Raw genomic sequence first — 16,086 nt, 5'->3', positions numbered from 1 at the left:
CTATGTCTACTGACAACGTTTTCTTTGTTTGCGGGCACACCGAGCAATTACCGCATGGATGATGCCCTTGTACAGGAGGAAGATTCCATAGAGTGGATGTGGACTCCTCCACGCTTCCTAATGACCTTCAGAACATGAGGCCAACTAACATGACATCTGACTACAATAATGACCTTGTGGTCAATCTCAGCACTCGAGCTTTAACCCCAATGGAACGAGTGGTACTGAATAAAGGTTTGGGATTTGTCCCCACCAACACTGGAGAACCGTTCCAAGTAAGAGGAGAGATTGAACGGTGTTTCAGGACTGTAAGATTACACTATTTCTTTAAAGACAAAGAACAAGAAATGACTGTCGATACAAACACAGGACTAAGGGTAAAATCCACTTTTATGCCCTTGCTCCAGCAAGTACCCTCTAAAGTAGGTGCTTTTGAGGCCGCAGTACTACATGAAATGAAGTCGCTTGATTTCTCTAAACAAGGGGAGTATCAAAATCTTTCTAAAATGGAGAGGACTGCTCTTGGAACTCTGTCTAGAGACACTAACATCACAATTAAATCAGCGGACAAGGGTGGGGCAATTGTCATTCAGGATACCACAGCCTACCGCACAGAATGTCTGAGACAATTGGGGAACACTCAGTTTTACACTCGTCTCAATGAGGATCCCACTACTAGACTCACAAATGAGATAAAACACCTAGTAGAAGAAGCAAGTACGGAAGGGTGGATCACACCACAAGAAGCCGTATACCTGGTGGCCAGATTTCCAACCACCCCTTACTTCTACACGCTACCCAAAGTTCATAAGCCGACAAGACCACCTCCGGGTCGGCCCATTATCTCGGGTATCGGTTCGCTACTGGAACCTTTATCCTCATTTGTTGATGTTTTCCTACATCCTCTTGTTAAAAAGATGCCGACATATCTCCAGGACACCAAAGACGTTTTACGTCTACTGCCAGAGGTGCAGTTCAATACAGATTCTGACATCTTAGTAAGCTTTGATGTGGAATCATTGTATACCTGTATACCTCAAAGGGAGACTCTCCAAACGATCCAAGAACTCTTGGAGAAGTCTTCCCTTGACAGTGTGACTCCTGTGCATTTTATAACAGAATTAGCAAGAATTGTTATGACCGAAAAAAATTTTGCCTTTGAGTATTCCCTGTATCTCCAGATATCTGGGACCTCAATGGGCAGTAAATTTGCGCCAAGCTTGGCGAACCTCTATGTCCACCAGTTTGAAGCTCAATGTGTCCTCACTACCACCAATCCATACCATCAACAATTGGTGGTGTGGAAGAGGTACATTGACGACATCCTGGTGGTATGCTCTCTCCACAGCGCGGGGACACGCCGGGATGGCGTCACCAGGCGCTTTATAAACCCCTTTATTATTATTATTATTTATTATGGCGGGGGGATGAAGATTCTTTACAGTCCTTTCATGAATGGCTCAATAGCCAAAATCTCTATCTGAGGTTCACTTTGGAACACAGTAGAATGAGACTTCCGTTCCTGGATCTCTTGATCTTTCCGCAAGATGGCCATTTGGCCAGTTCCCTATATCGGAAACCCATGGCGCGAAATTCTCTATTGAGATTTGACAGTTACCACCCTCGTTCCTTACGAGAAAACCTCCCCTTTGGACAGTTCCTGAGGGTGAGGAGGAATTGTTCAGATACTGCTGAGTTCCATTCTCAGGCAAAAGATCTTTCTGCAAAATTGAGGATGCGCCGGTACCCTAGCCATCTAATCAGAAAATCACTGAAACGTGCTTCAAATAATAATCGCGAGTCACTCCTGGAAGCACCAGTGGAGAAACCACCTCTCAACAAACTGGTTTGTGTTACAACTTTTAACACCTCCTCGTCCAAACTTCAGAAAATCATAAGACAGAAGTGGAAGATTCTGAATAGTTCTGGCGAGAAAGTTCCTCTACCACTATTTTCATTCAAAAGAGGAACTAACCTGAAGGATGAATTGGTTCACACTAGACCGCGACAAAGCGTGGAGGAGTCCACATCCACTCTATGGAATCTTCCTCCTGTACAAGGGCATCATCCATGCGGTAATTGCTCGGTGTGCCCGCAAACAAAGAAAACGTTGTCAGTAGACATAGGTACCACCCGACCATGGTTACTCAAGCGCCACACGAACTGCAATAGTGAGAAGGTTGTGTATTTAATCACTTGCCCATGTGGCTACAGATACATTGGGATGACGACAAGAAAGATTAAGTTGCGCATACAAGAACACAAGAGCACAATTAGGCGCAACAAGCAGGCGACCCGGCTTACTTCCCATTTTGTGTCTGAAAAACACCAGGCAGAAGACCTTGAGTGGGTAATTTTAGAACAACCGTATATACCCAACCACATTACAGACGTTTCTCAGTTTCTTTTGAGAAAAGAACAAAGATGGGTGTTCAAACTCAGAAGTGACACCGAAGGACTGAATGATGAGATCCCATGGTTACAGTTATAGACTGTTTTTCCATCTTACTCTCTTGGACATAAGGAGAATGCGGGTAGAGACACTGAGCCCACTCTCCACACCATTTATGGGCCCACAAGCATTATGTTTCTATCTGCTTATTTCTAACTGCACTCTCTGAGTTGCGGGAGGTCGTGTTTCACACTACAATGTATCTCGCCTCGGAAGACGTTGTAAACTGAGATTATAATTTACAACTCAAAGTTAAACTGTCGGGGCAGACGCCAACATGCTATCTAGCCAGCCTCATTTCCACGTTGAAACAAGAGATCAGGATTGTTCTCTGAAAAACGGAAGAGAAGCAAATACTCATACAGATGCATATATTATAAAGATAGAACAACTGGTGACTAGAATGGGTTTGAGCCTGAGCTAGAGGTTATACTGAGGGCATATTAAGATACACACATTGCTGTGTCTTATTGCACAGATTTATACTCAGCCATCTATGCAAACACATAAGTCTTTGGGCTCTAACATTGAATATGCTGGATATGCCAACAGCATTGATCTAGACACACAGACTACCATATATCGACCCACATTAACATTAATATGAGCATACAAGCCAGAGGGTGTCGACTGGAATATAATATTTTATTTTATATAGTCATTTGACACAACAATTTGCACATCGGATCTAGATCATACCTTGGTCTAGGGAACAGTACCTTCTGAAACTTGCAGGCCGGAGAGCGAAGCCTCGATGTTTTATATAGAGCTACAGAGTCTCGAGTTCGAACTACATACTTTTTGTACCAAAAAATATATATCTACGTGTCGGGTCTAATTGACAAAACGACCTTTTTGTGTCTTGGCGGAACAATTAAGCATTTATTGGGCTCCACAACTTCGCAGCAGAATGATTAATGTTTGCCCTCAAACCCGCTCAACACTGAGACTTATATTATTTTCAGGGTGTACACAATAGATATATCGGGGGGAACATGCATGCCACATATAGAAACTAAGTTGTATTCCCGGTTCCGGAATGTGGACGAATCGCACGGTGTTGTCTGCATGCGAGCCGTGGGAGTATTGGTCACTTTCGGAAATCGAGCAATATAAGTGGCTGATCAACTTCCAATAAGCGCACCGTTGAATAGGGCTGGGTTTCATGATTATACGAGCCGTACAGCTTGCAGTTCCTTTCGCATTTAATTTTGATCAATCCCTCCTTGTTTGAGTATAAGTTAAGGTTGCCTCTCAGCCCCTTTGCTGAAAACTATTATTTTGTGAAGTTCGGGTCATTTACACTAATTATATCTTAGCGGCCACGCGATGTAAACAAACCCACATTTCCGGTTCCGCAATATGGACCTATCAGAGAGTTTTAAGTTTGAATGAGGTAGTAAACATGCTGTTTGAAGTCCGGCTGTCTATCTGCGTTTGGATTGGTTTGGCTTCCAAACGGACTAATACAAGTGGCTGATTGATATCCAATCAGCGCAACGTTAAAGACGGTTCCCTCGTAGGTCCGCTTTAACCGTATATATCGTGGCTCTGCACAAAGCGTCTCCACCTCCCCCTCGGCTCAGCACTACGACCGAGGCAACGACGGAGAGGTGAGAGCGCTATAGGTGGCATGCCAATTGGAAGGTTAGCTGCTCATGGAAATAGGAGCTCTCTGATGCTATACCCACATTGAGACAGTTTTCAGTCTGCAATAAGAGCTCTGTGTATAGTTAGTATCCATATTGAGTATAGGGATTTAATATCTATTGGATGAAGTATTTTACACTATTCAGGTGAGGTGTTGTCCTGTGCGGTTAGGTCTGGCACTTCTAGGTCAGGTGAGAACAGCAACTCTGACCTGATGAGGCTGCAGATTTCCTCAGGATGGACACACCCCACCTAGAGAACAATAGTCTCATCTTGCTTTTGACTTTCTGACCTGCCTTATTTTGTCGCTGTTGAAAAGAACTATCTGGACCTTTGAAGAAAGGCCCTTATTTAAAAAAAAAGATGAATTCAAATAGGTGTTTTGGTTCCTTTTTTTAGTGCGTGGCCTCCTCTATCCTGAGCGGTCGCCAGGTGAGGTGAGGCGTTTCCTCCCTACAAATTGGGTGAGTTGAAATTCATGGGACTAATAGGTTGATAAGGACATAAGATAGTCCTAAGAAAATGAACTCTAACTGTGGTTTATGTTCTTTGTTTTTCTACACAGGAGAAGATATACCATTTTTTTCATTTAGAAAAATGGGATTTTGGTCTGTAGGTTTCACAGCATAGAAAGTAAGTGTTGCAGTAGTGAATCATAGGTCCTGAAGAAAGCCTATCCAGGCTGAAACATGTCGACCAACTTACACTCATGGTGAATAGCAATTCCTTGCATGCTATTGTCACTCTGCTTTTAATCATACCACCTTGATGGTCAGACCCAATAAAGTTGTTTCTATGACATCAAGATAGGTATTTTTAGAACACTTGGATTACTTTTTGTGTCCTTTTCTTTACTTTTTGCACAATTCTTGAGCACTGCAACTTTGCCCCTACAGCCTGTACTCGCTCATCTTCTATGGTTGAGGGTCAATCATGTGGTCCAAGTCCTGCTAGCCCCAGGTTTTTCCTGAGGAAGGGCATACTGGATACCACTTTGTTTCAACCATATAACCCAGATGACGAAGTTCCGCTAATGAGTGGGCTGATGGGTGTTTTTTCAAGCACTTTGTAGTCTTCTTTCTAATTTTCTTCTCCTGTGTGTTCACATTCACGTTTTAGGAATGTTCTTCCTTGTACATTAACCTGTTGGTTTTGTCTTGCAGAAAGGGACACTCTATAGGTTCCAGTTAATTCAGACTTCAGGCACTTCTCGTGTTTTTCATAATTGTTTCACCAAAGACGCTCAAGCCCCTTACATTGCTTTTTTAGGAACAAAGAGTACATTGTTAAACCACTGTGCTGAGGCCTTTTGTCTCTGTACAACTTGTTTAGCCAGAGGGGCAGTTTGGTCAAGAGCTTCTCTAACCAACTGTCCAATGGAGGACTTGCTTCACTCACACTGTGGTCCAGAATCAGACTGTGGTTTTTCAAAGCATGATTGAGCCTCTCAGTGTTCACTTTGGACTACTTATGGACCAAGTTGGGGTGGGGTAAGGATCACTGGCATCCTATCATGGAACAGATTTATCGGGAATGCATGGTCGTCTGACCACACCAGTAATAATAATAATCAAGTCTTTATTCGGAAGTAATCACAACCATAAAAGATATATAGAAACACTCTATAAAAAGCTCATCATTACAGTTATGATTCATTAAAAACAAAAAATGAGCAAAATTGTTGAGTCCAAACGGTCGTCAGTCGCATCTTGAACTTCTTGATTTAAAAGCAGCTCTGAGAAAAGCCATGGCAACAAAAAGAATGAGATCGTTGGGCAAAAGCTGTAAGTGCATAAGTACAACACAAGCTTGTCTAAATGTCATAACTTTTAAAAGGAGCTTAAAGAACAATCTCCTAGGATAACTAAAATATTTGCATAAAAAGACAAAATATAAGGTGTCCTTTGGAGATCTAGCGTTGCAGCCACAGAGGCACAGGCCCCTCTCAACTTTGAGGGTATGGAACCAACCCGGGACGCCAGAAGATGATAAAGCTTATTCAATCTGAATCAAGTTACTGAAAATCTATCAGAAACAGTTATAACGGTCCATAGGTATTTCTCCATTCCTTGCAATGTTTTAGCAAGACATACTGTTTTCGCACTGTGTAGCTGCATGTTTAAAAAACAGCTCCTTTACTATACTCAAGTCCTGAGGCCTCGGTGTGTCCATTTGAAAAACAAACATCTGCCCCGCCCAAGGCTACTAAGGACTCCTTTACATACCATAACCAGGGTATTTTAAGTGCATGATCTAGTGACAAACAATCTTAAATAATCAAGTGGTTAAACTCAGCCTCATCCCTAGACCATATCTTCACCCAATACAACAGGGGTTTCACTGCCACCAAATCAACTATGTAATTGTCTCCTAATGCTTCATATATGGTGACCGAGGGGTTGCCCTGTGGAACCTTCGGGATTCGCCTCAGAAACTTGTTTCTACAGCTTGTTAGACGCTATGTACCCCCAAACCTCACTACCAATCTGGGCCTTGGAGACACATATAGACTGGTATAACTTTAAAATTACCCCTGGGGACCAAGAACCCGATCTATTGGCATAGTTGGCTATGGCTCCCATGGATTTATTTATGTTGCCCAACTTTCCCTCCATCAGTCGTTTCCAGTTAAGTTTTGCGTCAAATAAAATTCCCAGGTAGAGGAAAGCCAGGACCTTCACTAGAGTATTGGCTTCAGCCTTTAAAGTTTTCGACCAAGCTGCCCGAGGGCCAACTTCCAGAATTTTCTATTTTGTGACTTTAGCTGTCAGGTCAACCCGTCCATAAAAGAGACAAACCCATTAATCAGAGTTTGGAGGTCCATAGTTGAGCGTGCCATTCGCCTCGCGTCACCGGTGTATAAAAGGACGGTCAATGCTTTCCTACCCACTCGTGGGCAATCACAATGTAGTGTGGTCAGGGCGGCTTGTAAGCCGTTAATATAGATGGTAAATAAAAAAGGGTCTAGAATGCAACCTTGGTGGACTTCCCTGGTGCAACTTAAATAATCAGTGAGGCCCCTCCCCCCTTTGTGAATATCTGACTGTTGCTGCAATGTGGGTATTAAGGTTCATTAATAGAGTTACAAAAGCTGGCTCAATTTCAACAGAGGTGAGTAGGTCCCTCAGTTTCTTACGGTTTACCCGATCTAAGGCGGCCGTAAGGTCCATAAAGCCCCAAAAACATGCACTCGGTAGTTGATTTACCCAAGCGGAAACCAAACTGTGCCTCAGAAATTACATGATTCGTGTCAGCCCAAGCGGAAAGCCTAGTCAATAAAACCAGACCCCAAACCTTAACTGTGGAATCAATGAGGGAAATGGGACAGTGAAAGTAGGGATTGTCCTTATCCACCTGCTAAAAAACTGGGACGATGGTAGCACCCTGGTCAAAACCAGAGCCCACACTTCTATGTTGTCCCGGAAAGGATCCTGTGGGATCCCATTGGTTCCGGGCGCCTTATTCCATAACAATCCCTCAATACCCAGACGCACTTCCTCCAAGGAGAAAGTAACTGGAGTATCTCCCTGACTGGGTTCTATCTCATTGAAAAATCCTTCACTATGTCCGAAGTTATACACTCCTAAAAAAGTGACCAATCCTTTGTTTTGGGGTAATATGATGGCATAATTTAGGCCTTGATGGCCCGAAAAGCAAGGTCTGTTAACAGGATTCTCTGAGCCGTAGTGGAAGCCGAGTGCGGCCAGCAGCAGGTGCAGGACACCATTTGGGAGGTAGGTAAGTCCTAGACTTCTGTGCTCGGCACCCGTATACTCCGCTCCGCTGAGAGTGTGGATTTTTTAAAAACGTTGCACTCCAAGCGGAGTCCGGTGTTCTAAAACTCTGCAAACTCCACTGGCAGAGCAGAGTTAACAGCTCACCTTTACTTTTTTATCTTCCCAGACCCACAGTGCTCAAGGACATGAAAATAATTAAGCCTCCCCACTCGCTCTTCATGCTCTAGAGCCTGCAGCCAAGCAAAAAAAAATTTTATACACCTCTAGAAAGAAATTATTGTCAACTTCCCATGTTTCCTGAAGGCAAATAATATTAGAGGACTTAATAATCAAATTCCATCTTTTGTATAAAAACTTTGCTGATAGGCCTGATAGAATTCACTTTTTGATACCCTATTTGCGCTTTGATGATGTGTGAGTTAGCATCATATGGCTAACTGATGAAGTCCGTATATGCACCTCTGCTGAATTATTTTACTTGTTCCTTACTTATATTCAAATGTACGTGTTGTCAGGCTCCACGCTGCAGGATTCGGTCGCTGTACATATAACTCCACCTCCCGACCTCACCAACACACTGGTATTAAAAACACAGTGGGTTTGAGGGATAGGGCGAGGGAAAACAAAGGAACAAAACCAGGAGGGGACGGAAAGGGTCAGCAGGGAAGGGATGGCTGAAAGACAAGAACACAAGTTTACGGGTTACCACTGATCACACGGAAACACCTACTCTCATTTCACTCTCACTACTTAGGTTTAAAGGGTTCACCTTTTCTGAACGCAGTGGACTCCTCCTCCTCCCCGATGTGTGAACAAGAATAATCGAACAGATAGTCCCTATGGAACAATAACAACAGTTATACTCTCCTTTTACATGAACACCTGCACCAAATTCTCTCTACTGTGATAGTACGTACCCTGCCTGGTAAGTGTTCCGTGCTCAAAGTATAAACGTGTAATGTTGAGTGAACTCCACCCTTGAAACAAAACAAAAGTCAAGTGTTTGGCAGTGACTAAAAACGTTCCGCCTTAAAAGCTCCAATTTACTCCAGATATAGACACGGCAAGACGTAGCACACTACTACCGTCTTCCGCTCTAAACCAGCTCCTGTACTTACAACTCCAAACACGGTAAGGTGTAGAAGACCTACTACCTTCCGCTTTGGCACTTGATGAACTAGACATTAGTGCCTGTCTTCGTAGCGGTGGTGCTCAGAACCCAAAGCCCTAATACACTCCGCTCCCTCTTCACAGCAATATTTATCTTTGATACAGGTCGCCGCCGCGCCTGTACAGTCCTCTCTGTTCCTTTCACAGGCAGGCAAAAAAATGGATACAAGGCTTTTCCACATATGCTACGCGTTAAATGTCACGCGGAGCATATTTACTCACAGTACTTGTAAGGAGTCTCTCTTCCCGGTTCGTTCTCCTTCCTTTCCGCTTCAGAAGGACTTTTGGCTTCAGGAAACCCTCGGAAGCTCTTGAAATGCAAAGCGCTTCACAAACGCGCTACTCGGCAACCCGAGTAAACACCAAAAAGGCGCGGTTCCGTTTTTCTTTCCCTTTCGCCGCCTTCACAAGAGAAAAGTAAGTATCCTTCCTAACTTGGCTCGGATTCAAGAGCAGACGAGCCGCCGCTCTCCACCAGGGATAAACCACCAAACAAACGCTGCAACCACAAAATCACGAACAACGTGTAGAGGGTCCGCCCTACCTTTATAGTGCCGCGCCCCCTCCCTAGCTTTCTGGGAGATGTAGTTCCAAAAGTTTAGGTGGCGCAATTTGGTAGAACCTGACAGAATGTCCCCCTCCCTAGCGCCTTCTAGGGCCAGGCTTAGCAGGAAACCTTTGACAAAAAGACAGCACCTTCCCAGGAGCAGGCACCTCGGAACAGCCCCCCCCTTGCATGTACTCCTCCCTGACCTTGTTCAAACATCCCTGCACCCCATTGTGATCCCTCTGCAGTATTAACACCTTTTCCTTAACTACTGGCTGAAACTGGAGATCAAAAGGGATATCAACCGGCAAAGTGTTGGTATCAATTCCGGAATTAGCAAGGAAGGGGAACATTCCAGGGGGACTATGCCACTCATTCTTACCAGACCTCTCCGCCCTCATCATGCAATTAAATTTCCCTGTAGGAATGATAGACTGTTTATCGTCCACTCCCTTCCTGACTGGCAGCATCTGTCGGGTAAAGGTGTCTGTATTCTGACTACTTAACCTAGTGCGAACGGTGACCACCTCTTTCTTTGCCAACGTGGCCACCCTGAACTGACATGCGACTACCGCTAAAGGTGATGATGCATAAGACACCAGATGTTCCTGACAATACCCAGACAAAAAATGAACTGTTCGAGTTCTCCAATCTATAGAAGGGTTGTGGTACGTAAACCACGGCATCCCCAATATGATCTCATATTGGGGAGCTTCTATGATGTTCAACGTTATCTTTTCCACATGTCTCCCTTCTGACACGTTTATTGACAACATTACCTCAGCTGTCTTCTCCACTATTAACCCTGATTTTATAGGCTGTCCATCTACTGCAAAAACCTCCTCTGGTATATCTCTAGGTACTCTGAGTATAGCTAAGCGAGACACTAACCCATTATCAATAAAATTACCTGTGGCTCCTGTGTCCAGCATAACCCTAACTGGATGACTTTTTTGCTCATACTCTAAGGACATGTTAAGAACCAGGTGTGACTCATTCACTCCTATACCCGGTGAAGATAGGGAAGTGAGTCTCCAATCAGGCAGCACTTTCTCTAGGGATGGAGGTGCTAACAAGTTGTCTGTCTCCCTTCCCACAGTGGAAACAGCTATTTTTTTATTCTTGTTCCAACTAGAGGGGTTTTGGGGCCTAGAAGGGCATTCACGCACGTAATGCCCTTTTTTGCCACAGTACATACAAAGACCGTGCACTCTTCTGCTTTCTTTCTCATCATAGGACAGAGAGGATCTAATAGCTCCTATTTCCATAGGTTCTGCCCCGTCTGCCGATGCCTCTAGAGCTATAGGAGGGGAACTCACTATACTATTGTAACCCCTGTCCCATTTTCTTCTATCCCCACTCAGCTCAGTCAGCCTACCATCCAATCTCAGGACCAAGTTCACCATATCTACACAAGTGGTGGGTTGAGGATCTATGTAGGCCACAGCGTTCTTCAATTCATCTCTCAAACCCTGATAAAACAAGGACATTCTTTTTCCCTCGGGCCATTCCGTTTCCGCTATCAACCTGTTGAAAGTGGTTAAATAGGTAATTAAATCACCCCTTCCTTGTCTCAAAGATAGCAACTCTTTATCAGCACTGAAGTTGGTGGCCCTTCTGTCAAATACCTTTTCGAACTCTTCCCTAAACGCTGTCCAGTTAGACAACATGGCATCATCTCTCTTTACCAGCGGAACCGCCCAATTGGCTGCATCCCCCACCAGATATGATATAGCAAATGCCACCCGGGAGTGATTCGTAGGAAATGAGGCTGGTTTGCACGAGAAATGAAGCATTATTTGGGTCATAAATGCTTGCGTCTTACGAGGATCCCCCCCATAACGTTCAGGGGTGGCCAAGGGGATAGGGGGAGGAACCGTAACCTGGATCTGAGAAGGGCCAGATGAAAAAGGGTTCTTAGATAGTTGTTCAACCCTATCTTTAAGGGCCACTGCCTCAGCTTTGGAAGATGCCAATTCCTGTTGGACCAAAACCAACGCCCTCAACACATCATCCAAGGTGGCCATATGTACCCCGACCGAACCAGGCAGAATGCAATTCGTGGGTTCGTGATTCTGTCAGGCTCCACGCTGCAGGATTCGGTCGCTGTACATATAACTCCACCTCCCGACCTCACCAACACACTGGTATTAAAAACACAGTGGGTTCGAGGGATAGGGCGAGGGAAAACAAAGGAACAAAACCAGGAGGGGACGGAAAGGGTCAGCAGGGAAGGGATGGCTGAAAGACAAGAACACAAGTTTACGGGTTACCACTGATCACACGGAAACACCTACTCTCATTTCACTCTCACTACTTAGGTTTAAAGGGTTCACCTTTTCTGAACGCAGTGGACTCCTCCTCCTCCCCGATGTGTGAACAAGAATAATCGAACAGATAGTCCCTATGGAACAATAACAACAGTTATACTCTCCTTTTACATGAACACCTGCACCAAATTCTCTCTACTGTGATAGTACGTACCCTGCCTGATAAGTGTTCCGTGCTCAAAGTATAAACGTGTAATGTTGAGTGAACTCCACCCTTGAAACAAAACAAAAGTCAAGTGTTTGGCAGTGACTAAAAACGTTCCGCCTTAAAAGCTCCAATTTACTCCAGATATAGACACGGCAAGACGTAGCACACTACTACCGTCTTCCGCTCTAAACCAGCTCCTGTACTTACAACTCCAAACACGGTAAGGTGTAGAAGACCCACTACCTTCCGCTTTGGCACTTGATGAACTAGACACTAGTGCCTGTCTTCGTAGCAGTGGTGCTCAGAACCCAAAGCCCTAATACACTCCGCTCCCTCTTCACAGCAATATTTATCTTTGATACAGGTCGCCGCCGCGCCTGTACAGTCCTCTCTGTTCCTTTCACAGGCAGGCAAAAAATGGATACAAGGCTTTTCCACATATGCTACGCGTTAAATGTCACGCGGAGCATATTTACTCACAGTACTTGTAAGGAGTCTCTCTTCCCGGTTCGTTCTCCTTCCTTTCCGCTTCAGAAGGACTTTTGGCTTCAGGAAACCCTCGGAAGCTCTTGAAATGCAAGGCGCTTCACAAACGCGCTACTCGGCAACCCGAGTAAACACCAAAAAGGCGCGGTTCCGTTTTTCTTTCCCTTTCGCCGCCTTCACAAGAGAAAAGTAAGTATCCTTCCTAACTTGGCTCGGATTCAAGAGCAGACGAGCCGCCGCTCTCCACCAGGGATAAACCACCAAACAAACGCTGCAACCACAAAATCACGAACAACGTGTAGAGGGTCCGCCCTACCTTTATAGTGCCACGCCCCCTCCCTAGCTTTCTGGGAGATGTAGTTCCAAAAGTTTAGGTGGCGCAATTTGGTAGAACCTGACACGTGTGACCATATTACTTTCTTAGCTTAGCCTGTGTGCCACCATTTTGTGTATCCCTCTGTGCCTGCGGGTCCTGCTCGCTCATATGCCCCTCCCGCAGGAATACAGAAATTCACTAAGACAGCAGTTTTCGTTTCTTGGCTTACTGTGGCCGAAACTAACAAGTCTCTTTATCAGTAATGTTCTCATGCCCAGAGACGCCGAAGCCTAGCTCCACGGCCTTGAGTAGAGATAATAATGTATCCCTTGCAGGTGCAGATGCCTGCTGTATGAGAGCATTGTCCACTGGTCCGAGGCTCGGTAACTTTCCACAAGGGGCGTACCCCTTTTTACTGTACTGCATTATAATGTATTGCTGTGATGCAGAGAGTCAGTCCTCTCGTTCGCACTCTTAGGAGTGAGGTCGGACAGGGCCCTCTCATATGAGTGTTGTTTGGCCTAATAAAGACTTTTGTTTATTCTTCTCCACTGTCCGGCTGACTTCCTATATAGCGACTATAGGTGAGTGCGGTAAGTCACTCGGGTGGATTTGAGCCACGCTTATCAGATGGCGCCCGAATAGGGACCCCGCGATAAGGATCTTTCTCACCCGTAAGTGGGTAGCAGAAGACCGGGGACCCGCTGGTCGGCACGGTGGGCCCGGGTACCCATCTGATGCCGAGCTTGGTTCTCGCAGCGCTGCCCCACCCTGCTGATCGGGAGAGGTCCCGGTTCGGATCTTACGCCGGGGTCCAGAAGGCGGAACTTGAAGCTGACCGTGTTGGTCCTGGCAGCCGGAGGTGGAGAACGGTAGAGGTCGGTGCCGCCTACGGAAGGTGAGTGGTCCACCTGTGATTGTTTAAGGAACAGGAGTGTTCCGGGAGACTAGGGTGTCTCCAGTGGTTTGAGGAGCCGGTGCGCTCCTGGGGCTAGTGCGCTCCCGGGAACTCAGAGTACGAGAAGGTGCTCTGACAGACTTGACGAGGTTGGGGAAATATCTGGATGTATTGTTTGTAGCGATCCGACCGGGCGGTACTGTGGTGAAGGCGTGGCTCATTGCGGGCAGACTCCGGTGCTTACCCTGAACTCCTAGAGTGGTGGTTCAGTGGAGGTGAGATCTGGGTTTCCCGTGGTAAAGCGCGCAGTGATTCATAGTGCCGCACGGGTGGCGGATCTGTTTCCCATCCTCAGAACGGTTAGTGTACTGTTCGGTCTGCGGAAGAGTCCAGGTTCCCCAGGACTTGGTCGACGGGCCTTGTCCCATTTTGGTAACACGTGTTTGGAGGTATTGTATATGTGTGTGTGTGGTTTCCTAATGTATGTCTATATGTGTGTATGAACGAGCTCGAGCTAGTGATTCAAGGTAACGTAGTCTGTGGTGAAGTGTTTCTTTCACACCGAAGTAAAGATGCCGTGTTTTAGTAAGTTACGATGTTTTGGATGTTGTTGTCGACCCTCAGATACTAGACTGGCCGAAAGCCAACCTGCACCCCCTGAAGGCACTCCAAGCTTTGATATGTATGTGAAACATGGGTTGGTTCCGATTTTGTTTGGTACTTTGTGGCACCGGTACACTGCTGATAATGTGGATTTACAATGGCCCCTGACGGGTTCTTTCGATGAAGCTAAGTTGGACTATTTGCAAGACAAACTGTTTGCTAGGCGTAGTCGTCAGAGTATGTTCGATTCTTTGCGAGTGTGGCAGAAAGAGGCCAGGAAACGTAAGCTGCGAGATGAGAAAGAGGCGTATAAAAAGTCCACCCAGACTATGGCGCAGAAGGCGAGAGAGCAGGTTGGAAATGAGAATGCGCTACGTATGGAACGCTCAGATAGACTTTGTAGGTTGAAAGAAAATAAAAGTTATGTAGTGCGAGAGGACGACCCAGATGAGATGGAAGACATTTTGAATACCCGACCCCCTCCCCCTTATGCCCCACAGCCCTTGTATCCCCCTTTGCCAATCCCAGCACCCGGCAGTGGAGTTCCGGGTCCTTCAGCAAGTGCCCCCCAACAATCCTCGCCCTCGACACCCCTTGTTTCCTTACTCCAGACCACTTCACCCGCACCCTCCCAGTTTTCTTTAGCACTCCCTACTGTTTCAGCTAGCACCACCCCCAGTCAGGAAATGCTAACACCGAGTCGAGGCGCAGGTAGTGGATTACTCTCGCAGGTACGGAAGTTGCTTACGCGTTCTACAGTTGGTTTAGATGAAAAGAGTATGGTGGCTAATCAGGCATGTCAGTGGGCCAGGAATATTATTTATTCGTTTGAAGATATTTGGTCCACTATGAAGGATTTTGAGCCTTTGATGCAGCAGCACGCTTTGTGGCACATGTCAAATGTATTGATACCGCTATGGGAGCATGGGTACGGAGGTGTGGCTCCAGTGGTTTTACGAGATATACAGGCTGGAGCCTACAGAACGAATACAGGGGTGAAAGAAGTGATGAGTAGTTTACGTGCACTATTACAATACAGGAATGAATTACCCTCTGCCGGCGCACCCCATTTCCCAAGTCTCCACCCAATGCGCGAGGTGCACCCTATTTTCCATCCCGAGGTCCCCGAGTTGCTAGATCCAATAACGAAGGCTGTTACCAGGAACAGGATAGATGTGCATTTCCAGGAGCAATGGGTGTGTACGCCATGGAAGAGAAGTGAGGTATTGTCATTGAAAGCTCAGCTGCCGGATTCTAGAAAGAACCCGACTGCATACTACAAAGAGCTAACAGAAGCCGCGTCTTCCACTGTGATGACTTTGGCTGATGTTGAATTGTTTTTCGGGCTTTTGGTCCCGGTTGATGTGTGGCGGCAAGTGAAAGGTACTGACCATGCGGAAGAGTTAGGAGGTACGTGGCAGGAGTTGCAGGATTGGGACAAGGAGCGTAAGCCAGGGGAGAAGCCGAAGGCCGAGATCTTAGCTTTACCAGGGCGCATAATAAAATATATGCATTCTCTCATTCCCCCCGAAAAAGGTAGATTGGGACAAGTTGACGGCATGTAAGCAGAAAAAGGATGAGGCAGTCTCGGACTTCTTTACGAGGTTTGAGGAAACGTTCATAGATTTTAGTGGGCAAGATGTGTCACAAGATGGGGGGTTACGGCTATTTGTTAATAGGTTTGTCGTGAACTTATTGCCTGAAATATCAGCAAGACTGCAAGCGTCGGAGAGCACGTGGACAACGTCT

The sequence above is a fragment of the Lissotriton vulgaris genome, chromosome 1_1, assembly GCF_964263255.1.
Source record: "Lissotriton vulgaris chromosome 1_1, aLisVul1.2, whole genome shotgun sequence".
In the NCBI taxonomy this organism is placed as follows: domain Eukaryota; kingdom Metazoa; phylum Chordata; class Amphibia; order Caudata; family Salamandridae; genus Lissotriton; species Lissotriton vulgaris.
The sequence above is the reverse complement of the archived record's forward strand: the minus strand, read 5'-3'. Positions refer to the sequence as shown.